This window comes from Oryzias latipes, chromosome 4, assembly GCF_053564925.1.
Source record: "Oryzias latipes strain Hd-rR chromosome 4, Olatipes_Hd-rR_3.1".
Lineage (NCBI taxonomy): Eukaryota > Metazoa > Chordata > Actinopteri > Beloniformes > Adrianichthyidae > Oryzias > Oryzias latipes.
Window position 1 is genome coordinate 35467395 of NC_136240.1, and position 9901 is coordinate 35477295.

The 9901-nt window shown below is 40.9% G+C and overlaps 1 long non-coding RNA gene across 1 annotated transcript; it reads right to left on the bottom strand.

The window, feature by feature from the left end:
• Nucleotides 1–276: 276 nt before the first annotated feature.
• Nucleotides 277–7287, bottom strand: LOC111947404 (uncharacterized). The gene is made up of 3 exons (XR_002873221.2): nt 7164–7287; nt 6734–6974; nt 277–2375 (listed from the first exon to the last, which is right to left on the bottom strand). It is a non-coding gene; the product is annotated as an uncharacterized LOC111947404 (long non-coding RNA).
• Between the last annotated feature and the right edge of the window lie 2614 nt (nt 7288–9901).

The following is a 9901-nucleotide window of genomic DNA, read 5'->3' on the forward strand; positions in this document are numbered from 1 at the left end:
ATCAGTGATGTCATATTTCGTCATAACAAAACAAGGCTGTGATGACACGTTATGACACATTGTGACACGTTGTCATAACAAGTCATCACAGCCCTGTATTTTAGGACCTGGATTAGTTATGATGTCATCACTTTAAAAAAAGCCTATAAAAAGCTGTGATGTCAGAGCGTTGGCTGAACCTCACAACAGATGCAGGAAGGAGAACAGCCCTTACCTTTGCTGCTCTTCTTACCTCTGGCAGCAGGCCGTCCACGCTGCTGCTGGTCCTTTAGAAAGAGGAGAAAAGAAAGACATTACTTTCAAGGAAAACACATGCATGTTCTTTTCCCTTTTTCTATAATAAATGATAAAGCAACCCTAAACACCTCAAATCAAATTCATAAATGCACTGTTGAAGAATTTAAGGCTTAGAAAGCATTTCTACAGACTGCGACCAAATGGTCGCATTTTGCGACCAAAATTTGAGAGTGTGCGACTAAACTTTACATCCAGTCGCACATGTGCTACCAGTCAATATGCCTCCCCCACCCTTCATTTTTTTAATACATTAAACATAGAAAGGGCACGTCAATGATCAATGAAATAATCAATGAGACGCGAGCCCACACGCACGCAGGCAAACACTCGCGCACATATTCATGAAACGCGAGCACACACTCGCGTGATGCCTCTGTCATGGGTCTAATGCGTGTGAGAAGAATAGGGAATGCCACTGAGTGGGGGAGGGGCTTAGAGATATTCACGCGCGCGTAAACATCTGTGGGAAGGAAACGGAGACAAATATCATCACAACCTGATATGTGCGCACGTCTGAGCTATAGGTAAGCGAACTATTGATTCGTTCTTCCGACCTGCTGCGAGTGTACCAGTGCCACAGTCTACAGCAGGGGTCTCAAACTCGCGGCCCCCAAGATGATATTTTGCGGCCCCTGCCTCAATATGAAAGTTCAATTTTAATTCGGCCTGCCAGTTTGTATGAAAGACACTTTTTTATTGACGTGCGCGGAGCTGACCAACCAACCACAGTGGGGTATATATCTCTTGGGGGGCGTGACAATGACGGGGCTTGAAAGCAGGAAACCCGACAGCCTCCTCCCTCCCCGGACCACAATAACGAGTTCCTTACTTTCCTTTAGAACGTATTTATTCGCTCGTAATTTTCTAAATACATGCAGTCTGTGCTGAACTTTTCTCTGGGTCGCACAGACCCGGAGGGTTTTGGTTAAGCGCGCGGCGGCGTGTCACCCCGACCACAAACGGTTTATGCACGGCTGTTAGGGCAGCTCACCGCTCCCGCGGGAGTCGGGGCAGCTGAGGAGAATAAATGTCCCACACGTACATGTGTGACAGCTAACGGGGCTTGAACTTTAAATATGTGGGAGTGACAAGATTTAGTCTTAGACACACTGAAAACACGTTGGGGAAAATGCAACGATAGACGTGTTTAAGATGAGAACCTCAGTGAGAACTGTGAGGAAACGGTATGTAACTCCTGAAGTGGCTGCAAGTTTTATTAATATTTTTAAGCAAACTCCTCAGATTTTACCTGCACCCAGTGATTTTATTTTTGATCATTTTAATAACAGACTTCAGTCTTCCAAAGATGCAGTGGCTCCATTCAAAACAAAAACATTAAGAACCACTCCTAAAATGCCATGGAAGACTGATGACATTAAGGGTCTGAAGCAGAACTGCAGGAGAGCAGAGAGGAGATACAGGAAGACAAATTTAATAATTCATAAAGACATTTTAAAAGAACTCAAAATCTACAATAACTATAACGGGCCAGAACCTCCTATTTTTCAAAAATCATTTCAGAAAATAAAAACAACCCCAAATTTCTTTTTAAAACAATTAACAAACAGACTTTAACGAGTCCTCCATGTCATCATCATGGGTCAAATCAATGCTATAAGATCAAACATTTCATCCATGTGTAACACTTTTGATTAAGGATACATTAGACTGGGCAGATTCGTCTCAGCGAGGAAATGTGGAGATGCAAAATCACACAGGACTCCTTCAGCTGATTTGAAGTTTATGTATTTACAGTGAACAAACAACAAAATAATTGACAGACAATATGTACAATGCAAAATAACCATATATATACATATATATATATATATATTTTTTTTTAGTCCAGTGTCCAACAAGTTCACCCTTTTTGGGTGATTCAGAAAGACTCTTTGGAGTCAGCTGAATTAGCTCCAATGATTGGTGCTTGAGCAATGCCGATAAAGTTATTGATGAGGGTTCATGTGATTGTATCCTACCGCGTTAGTAGGGACAGTTGGCTTTTGGTCCAGGTGGGCTCTGTTAGCTCGCCATCAGCAGATGGGAAGAGGATTCCTCCCGATGGAAAAAAACCTGGCCTGTATAAACAGGACCAAATACTTATTTAAAACATGGAATTATGCTTTAAAAATAAGTTCATGACAAAAGCTTTCCAAATATGCGTATTTCCTGTGATTTTCTGATCTGATTTCTGATCAGAAACAATGTAATCACCACAACATAATTCATAATCATCAATTCATAATAATTAACATGCGCATGATTATTAGTTCTGTTCGTTTAGAGTACTCACAATTGATTTTAAAATAAACAGTTCTTACATTTTTCAAAACAATTTGTTTTGTTTACATGATCTCAAACCGGGATCAGCTGTGAGATCAGCTGGCGCCCGCTGACTCGCACACATACAAAAGAAAACTGTGTCACTCACCAGTTGCAGCGTGAGAAAAACGAAAGTTGGAAGTCGAATTAGAAGGCTGTCTGACGCAAGGCGTTGTGTAGCAAGGGTATTGCTGATAACTCCCGAATGTATGCCTCCTGTAAACCATCCCCGCCACTTATTTATAACTCAATGAAACACGGAAGTTGAGTGTGTTGTCACGTTCGGAAGTCTCGCGAGAGTTCCCAAAATTGCGTGTTTCGTTAAAGGGACAGTGCCAGGAAAACATGTGGGTTACACATGCCATACACTAATCTTAACAGACAACCAGCGTTGTTTTTACCAGAAGACACTGGGGAGATTTGTCTTGGTTGATGCGGAGATGCTTGGTCGAGTTGTATCCCAAGCACACTGCTACAACCTGCCTTTTAGATCCCATTCCCACTTCACTTTTTGAAAACATTTTATAGATTCTTTGAGTCAGAGCTTTTAAACATAGTTAACTGCTCTCTTCAGACTGGAGTCTTCCCCTCTGCCTGTAAGACGGCGGTGGTGAGGCCCCTTCTGAAGAAGAGCCAATTAGATCCAATAAATCTAGATAACTTTAGACCCATATCCAATTTACCATTTTTAAGTAAAATTATACAAAAAAGTGTCGCTACTCAACTGCATGAGCTTTTAAATGCCCCAAAAATTGTAGAAAAATATCAGTCTGGTTTTAAGACAAACCATAGTACAGAGTAAGATCGTTAATGATCTTATATTAAACCATGACTCACAGAAATGTTCTGTTCTGGTGCTACTGGATCTTAGTGCCGCTTTCGATACAGTAGATCACCAGATTTCATTTGACAGACTTAGGAGTCTAGTGGGCCTCTCTGGAAATGTTCTTAAGTGGTTTTAATCTTACCTTACAGGGAAACACTTTTATGTAAGTATGGATACGTGCTCTTCAGGAATCCATGAAATAAGTTGTGGGGTTCCCCAAGGGTCGATTTTAGGGCCAATACTGTTTAATTTATATATGTTGCCTCTTGGGGAGGTCATCAGGAGACATGGCGTTGACTTTCACAGCTATGCTGATGATACACAACTTTACATCGCCGTGTCTCCTGATGACCTTGAACCTGTTAACAATCTTTTAAACTGTATTTTAGATATAAAGTCATGGATGGCAGAAAACGTCTTACAGCTCAACCAGGACAAAAATGAAGTTCTAATCATCGGTTCTGAAGAAAAGAGAGAGGTGATTTTACCACATCTTCATAATTTTAAACCTTATCAATGTGTGAGAAACCTGGGCGTACTTTTTGACTCTGAGCTCAATTTTATCCCACACATTACAAATGTCATTAAGACAGGATTTTATCATCTCAAAAACATTGCCAGAGTCCGCCAGTTCCTCTCTCTTGCCAGCACAGAGGTGCTGATGCTAGGGTTGGGTACAGAGCCCTGGTATTGAACGCGCCCCGGGGCCACATTCTTCAAGACCGCAGTATTGTTAAGATCTGACCTAAACGGTTCTGCTATCGGTACTGGAGAAGTCGCTTTATTTTTTGTGTCCCACAAAATAAAAACGTTATCTGGCATATGTAACTCATCAAGTCAGTCAATTTTCCTTTAATTAATTATGTTAATTTCGCTGCCTTCGCTGAACAGGAGAGGTCTGTCTGCCTATTTGTGTGCACGGGGGGCGGGGCTGTTGGGACAGTACGCGCCGCGCGCGCACACACACACAAGACAAGGCAGCGCACACAGTCCGTGGTGGTTTCGTAGGGGACACGTGAGCGCCCCCCCCAAAAAATCCTTTTATTCCCCATACTCTAAGAACACCCATTTCCGTGTAGAATTAATGGTTAATTAAACGATGTCCGTACGTTGAGCTGTGTGTGAACACGCTGCGCGCGCGCGGGGGGGGGGTGCATGAGGAGCGAACAACGAACAGGTAGAAAGGTGGGCCTTACACTCAGCGTTTATGATTCCAGAACCGCAACAAACTAACGGCTGCTCCCTAAAACTTAATAATAATTAATAACTAATGATATTCGTCATGCATAATTAATATAATTTATTGGGTTTAAAAATAAATAAATAAATAGAAACTAATCTGCATCAAAGGGAATTTGTTTCTATCATCTCACTTAACTTAACTCTGGGTGTTTGACAGACAGAAAATTTGTTCAAGGTTGTGGAAAATGGACAAAAGAAGGAAATATGTTCAAAGGAAATATCGGGCTTATAAAGAATGAAAATAATGAAATTAATTATTTAATGTCTTACTGTCTGGAACATTCACATGTATAAAATAAAATGTTTTGTTAAAAAAAAACAATGTTGCATAATGAGGAAATAAAACACTTTATGTTCTCAATTTGTTATTTATTTGTTTATTTTTCGTCCTAAAAAGTATCGATAAGAGTACCGTTAAAATACCGGATCGATAAGCAGTATCGATAAGCGTAGTAGTACCGTTAAAACCTTAACGATACCCATCCCTAGCTGATGCTTTTATTTTCAGTCGTTTAGATTATTGTAATGCCCTGCTCTCTGGTTTACCCAAAAAGTCAATCTCAAATCTACAGCTATTGCAAAACTCAGCGGCACGAGTTCTGACGAGGACCAGAGGGCGGGAAAACATGAGACCGGTTTTAAAATCGCTGCATTGGCTCCCTGTGCGTTTCAGGATTGATTTTTAAATTCTTTGAATGGTTTATAAATGTTTTTATTGTCTTGGGCCTTCTTATTTAAATGATATTCTTTTAAAAAATGAGCCCTCGCGGACCCGGAGGTCCTCCGGTGCTGGCCTCTTAGTTGTTCCTAAGGTGAGGACCAAAACTTATGGTGAGGCTTCGTTCTGCCATATGGTCCTCGTCTGTGGAACGGCCTGCCGGAGAACCTCAGGGCCGCAGAGACTGTAGAGGTTTTTAAGAAGAGGCTCAAGACCCACCTTTTTAATTTAGCTTTTAGTAGATTTTAACTGCTAATTTATTCTATTAGTTTTAGTATAGGCTATTTTATGCATTTATTTTTATTGTATGCATCTTATTCTCAATTTTATGTTTTTATATAGATCTTATGTCTTTAATTTTAGTATCTTCTCGTGATTTTAGCCCCAGTGTTTCTTGTGGGGATGTTTTCCTCTAGGGCTTGCCGGTTTGGTCGGTGGTTGTTGCTGCAGTTCTTGCCCTTGCTGGGGCAGCTGGAGACTAACTTTGCAGCTTGACGGCTGTGAAGTGGACCCCAGTGTTGTCCCAGTCTGGGTGGGCACTGTGGAGATGTTCCAATGGCCAGGCTGGCTCCTGGTATGAAAGGATTCCCAAATACCGTTTCCTCACAGCAGAGCCAAGACATACTTGTTTGTTTGTTTGCTTATATATTTATTTAAAGTTACATAGTCATTATTCCATGGGTCATATGTTTTAACGGAGGGGAGTGGGAAGGGTGAAGGGTGGATTGGGTTTTTACTGTAATATTGTGTGTTAAAGCGCTTCGAGCTGCACAAAATGCATGAGAAACGCCATTTTATAAATAAAGTTTGATTTGATTTGATATACAAATGTCTGAGTTGCATTTGTTAAAGATCAGAATGACATGTTAATCATACACTGAGTCCACTAAGCCATAATGATAGATGACCAATTCTTCTCTGTCATTTCAGCAGCCAGTATGTGAACCGGTTCTCTTCTGGTTTCATCTGTCAAAGCTTTGCTTCCACATTATATTCGTTTATTATTTGTTCCCCACCAGGTTCTTGGGTGAGAATGGATTCCACCAACTAAAAACACAGATGTAACACCCATCCCTTGTAACTGATGAATATACACACACATGGTTAAAAGAAATATATATATATATATATATATATATATCTTACGTTAACCAAGGAATGGTGGGAAAAAAGTTCCTTACACTGAAAAAAAGGGTTTGTTCAGTCCCCCCCCCCCCCCCCCCCCTTTTTTTTCCCCTGTTCCCTGATGCTCGGCTGCGTTGTGGCCAAAAACCAAAGAGGGTCCTCACACCCTAACGAGCAGGGAAATACAACGTACAGGTACTCACGTAGCTGATGGTCACGCCAACTGTTGGCGGGGAAAATGCTCTGCAGACAAACTCTGCGGCATAATCTGACTGTGCAGGACAGAGGAAGAGGCGGGAATCTCTTGAGGCCTGGAGGCTGGGATCGGCTCAGACGAGCGGCACGGTGTGCTCGGTCTTCCAGAGAGTCCAAATAAGACCCGTCTATGGTCAATTTCATAAAAGTCCCTTTAGAACTTTGAACGTTTTTTTGGGTTGTTTTTACCTAGCATTTAGTGAAAAAGTAACACAACACGTCACACTTAACGTTTAGTTAACGACATGCTAAAGCTAGTCGCAATTAGCACTTTGCTGCATAATTTTATTCATCATTTTTGCTTATAATACAATATAGTATTGTAATAAAAAACGAGCAGTTTAAAGTAAACACATCTAGAAAAAAATCATTGCTTACATGACAACGGTTTCCCCATTTCTAAACAGAAAGTTGACTCTGAAAAACATCGTAGCAAACAAGCATTCATTTCAGCGTCAGCTCCGCTCCTCACCAAGGTCTGACTCCAGTGTTGCCAGATCTGAGCGACAGTTTCCAGCCCAAACTCATTGTAAAACCCGCCCACCTCAATAAAAACAAGCCCAAATCTCAACCTAGCAAAAACCTAATGTTGAACGTAAAAGTATAGCCGTAGCCTAATAAAAAATGACGCAATAATAATAAATTATTATATAATAAGTCTGTTATAATATTTTTTTTATAAAATAAGTACAGAAAATCCAGTTATAGGTTTCTCGTATCGTGTACTCTAGATGGCTTTTGATGGCGCCCCCCTCTTTCTGCCACTGCCAGTTGCTGGACCACAGCGTATGTCAATCAGCGGTGGGCTGGTGACTGGTGGATTAGAGGGGGCGGGGCCTACCTGGGTGAGCGTTGGCTGAACGTTCTCCTCCGGCTGAGTGTATGAGCAGGCTGCGCTATTTTTGTCCGAGCTGTAACCATTCTGACAAGGTTAATAAAAGCCAATAAAAGCCCTGCATCATCTCCATCTTTTGGAAATGAACCCAAACGGCAGAATAGGGTTCTGACTCTGCAGAGGCTCTGGGAGTTTTAAAACAGCGTCAATTATTCGCTGATTTTTGTTATTCGCGGGGGGGGGGGGGGGGGGGGGGGGAACTAAACAGGGGGATTACTGTAATGTTTCATATATTCACAATGCTTTTTTTAGGCTATATATTAATTAGTATACTTTTACTTAATATTTTAAATAATAAGAAAAATAATAATAATGACAATAAAACCGCTAAATATTTTGAAAAGCAGCCCAAATTTTATAGACCCGCCCAATGCCAATTTTACCCGCCCAACATAACCAAAAGAAGCCCAATTGGGCGGAAACCCGCCCAATCTGGCAACACTGTCTGACTCTCTCTGCCCGTCTGTGAAAAGATTTTTCAATCGTTCCTCTGAGACACGCCCACTTATCTCTGATTGGATGGATCATTATACAGACAGATAACACAACAAATCACATCTCAGAATGAACAAACGAGACATACAGGTTAGGTTGTGGGGCAAAATAAAACTTTGTTCTTCAAGCAAACACATACACATCGTATTTTTTTTTATTCTTCACTATCTTTTTTTTTTTTACATACACATAGTAACGACACAAAGAAGAAAAAAAAGAAAAACAAATAAAAAAATGAATTGTAGTTTACAATGCTAGGGATTGTCATACAGCATGTGATTGTCAATCAAAATACACAGTTTTATTGCATTTTTGTTTTTCATTACGTTCAGAGATTTAAAATATAAACTGATCTCTTTGTGAAATTTTTCATTTTTATTTGACCAGGATTTGTCATTTAAGGCTCACATATCTCAGGCGTGCAGAACTGCCTTTTTTCACCTGCGGAATATTGCTAAGATCAGAAATATACTTTCTAAGAGTGATGCTGAAAAACTCATCCACGCATTTGTTACGTCGAGGCTGGATTACTGTAACTCCTTGTTAGCAGCGTGTCCTAAGAGTTCCTTAAGAAGTGTCCAGCTTGTTCAGAACGCAGCAGCTAGATTGTTAGCTGGAACCAGCAGAAGAGATCACATCACTCCTGTGTTGGTTTCGCTCCATTGGCTCCCAGTTGATTCCAGAATCAAGTTCAAGATCCTCCTGTTAACCTAGAAGGCCTTACATGGAATGGCCCCGTCCTATATTAAGGACCTCATAGTCCCTTACCAACCAATCAGAACACTTCGCTCGCAAAATGCAGGACTGCTTGTGGTTCCTAGAACCAGTCAAAGTACGGTTGGAGGTAGAGCGTTTAGCCACCAAGCCCCTGTTTTATGGAATAAGCTCCCAGCTCATGGAAGAGAGGCCGACTCAGTTTCTACATTCAAAGTTAGACTGAAAACATTCCTCTGTGGACAGGATTATTATCAGACTAGTTAGTATTCAGAGATATTTAACTTAATGTTAATTTGTTTAAATTAAACTTAATAATAACTATTTCTTTTAAAAGGCTGCTAGAAGTTGAAGCTGGGGTAACTATGGTGCTCCGGGGTTCTGTCCTCTTCTCTTTTAGATTAGATTAGATTAGATTAGATTAGATTTGTTTATTAATCCCACGAATGGGAAATTTCCTTGTCACAGTAGCATGGAGTTTGGCACAAGTATGTACAGACATTAATGACAAGTTAGACAGACACACATTTGAAAGAATATATACAAAAGTAAGAGTGTTCTGATAAATAAACAGGGAAAGAGATGTGCAGGTATTTAGAGGTCATCTGTATATACAGTTTTGTACAGTGAATAAAAAACAAAAACTATGAAAGTATTTACTTAGGCTGGTGTTGAACAGCCTGATAGCAGCTGGGATGAAGGACCTGCGATAGCATTCCTTCTTGCATCGTGGGTGCAGCAGTCTGCCACTGAAGGAGCTGCTGAGGTCTGAAACAGTCTGGTACAGTGGGTGAGAGGGGTTGTCCATGATTGATGTCAGCTTGGCTAACATCCTCCTCTCACCCACCTCCTCGATGGAGTCCAGGGAGCAGTCCAGGACAGAGCCGGCCCGTCTGTTTTCTACTTCTACCCTTCCTCTCCTCTATTTTTGATCATCATTTATCATTTAGTTCTCCATGCTTCTGTTTGGTACAGTGATTCATGTATTGTCCCTCTTTTCCTCTCCCCTCCT